The sequence below is a fragment of the Condylura cristata genome, unplaced genomic scaffold (assembly GCF_000260355.1).
Source record: "Condylura cristata isolate star-nosed mole 26May11 unplaced genomic scaffold, ConCri1.0 scaffold00036, whole genome shotgun sequence".
Lineage (NCBI taxonomy): Eukaryota > Metazoa > Chordata > Mammalia > Eulipotyphla > Talpidae > Condylura > Condylura cristata.
In genome coordinates this window covers 7,380,809-7,382,502 of record NW_004567137.1, presented here as the reverse complement: position 1 = coordinate 7,382,502, position 1,694 = coordinate 7,380,809, and the positions used below count along the sequence as shown (strand labels likewise).

Sequence of the window (1,694 nt, the reverse complement as noted above, 5' to 3'; positions counted from 1 at the left end):
GCTATAAATCTTTTTTTAAAAGATTTATTTACTTATGCCTACAGAACTGAGGTACAGGCCAGAGCAGAACTAGCAGATTAAAGAAGTACACTGCTGAGGGGAGCAGCAGGCGAGACAGGAGGGGTCTACCACACCATGTGGGTCACCCCCCTGGCCAAGGATTGAACTGGTGCTAAAGCAGCTGCAGAGAGCTTCATAGAGTTTCCCTTTAACCCACTGCACCCCCAGGGAGGGCCCACAATATAAATCTTTGTAGAGTACATTGCAAGTAAATAATTTGCACATGATTTTAAAATTAAATTGGTTTATATTAAAAACATACTCCAGAAAATTAAATACTAATCCTAATTGGGAGACAACTTTATTTTAGCATTTTATGAAACAAGACTGGGGGACTCTAGCCTACCTGGTTCTATTCACAGAGCAAAGGCATCCAATGCCTGTTAAGACTCATGTCTAGTACAAAATAACCTCTCTATTTTTAAAGCTAGTCCTTTCACAGTAATGTAACAGAATTTAGAGTAAATTTGTTGAGGACACTCAACTGACACTTTTGTAAAGCATTCTGGTAAATGAGCAAGTTTCTTACTTCAGAGAAGCAGAAAAACCTGATTACTAAGCAAATGCCGCTCATTTTTACCATATAAACTTGTGTTTGTAATCATTAGTGTAATACTCAGATCAGTATCTAATGCTGATCATCTAAATGCCAAATTCCAGTGTAGTCAAAAATTAGATTTAAGACCAACTGTTTAAAAGTAACACCTGACTTGACTATCCACAGTGCTGTTTTGAATGTGTACAATATCCCTGTCATTGTTCCAAATAGGTAAATAGAAAAAAATCCTGTAAGATAGAAACTATTACTACTACCCTTTCCAGGGTGAAAACTGAAGCACAAAGAGGGTCAGCAACTTGTCCACAATCATACAGCAAATAAATAGTTGAACTCAGATTTAAACCCAGAGAGCCTGGACCTTCATCCACCCAGTTTTAGAAAGACCACTCTAAGGGTGATTTAAGGGAAATTTTTAAAATATCACTTACATTGCACTTCAGGCAAAAACACTTTTCTCAATCCATATTATTAAGGTTTCATGTACATGTATAAATCTCATGGACATTTATAAATTTTCCCTACAAAGTTTAAAGGGAAAGGAAACTTTGATAAAGAGAAAATAAGGAGTAGTGTCTCAGTTTGGAAACCACTTGAAGGCACTAGCTGTAACATCAAGACAAATATGCAGATCTCTTAGTTTAAAATAAATTTGAATTTTATTTGAAGGCAAAGTGACTTTGAAGCTATGCAAAAAAGTTTGCTCTGAAATAGTCAAAAATTCCAGAAAAGATAACAAAGTGGACATTTTTCTTACAGAGAAGGATTGTTTGATTGCCAGAGCTTGAATTAAACATTTGTTTTACTGGGTCATTGTGAAGAGACCATTGCCTACAGAGTCACAAAGACGTTCTGTTCAGTTAACCAGGAGAGACTCCCCACACTTCTCTGCCTAGAGGTCCCAGAACGGTGAGCATATATTGACCTTTGATCCAGAAAAATACCTTCTGCTACAAATACTTGATATTTGGAAAATTATATGACTCGATCTTTTATTTAAATCCCTCAAAACCATTTCTGATCAAGACTCCTGAATTAATAATCCTATTTTTACAGACCCTCAGTTATAAAACCAATT

General features: G+C 36.0%; 1 protein-coding gene across 1 annotated transcript in view; it reads right to left on the bottom strand.

Annotated features, from left to right (window-relative positions):
* The window catches only part of SLCO1A2 (solute carrier organic anion transporter family, member 1A2), a 38,771-nt gene that overhangs the window by 36,522 nt on the left and 555 nt on the right, over window positions 1–1,694 (bottom strand). The window lies entirely within an intron of this gene.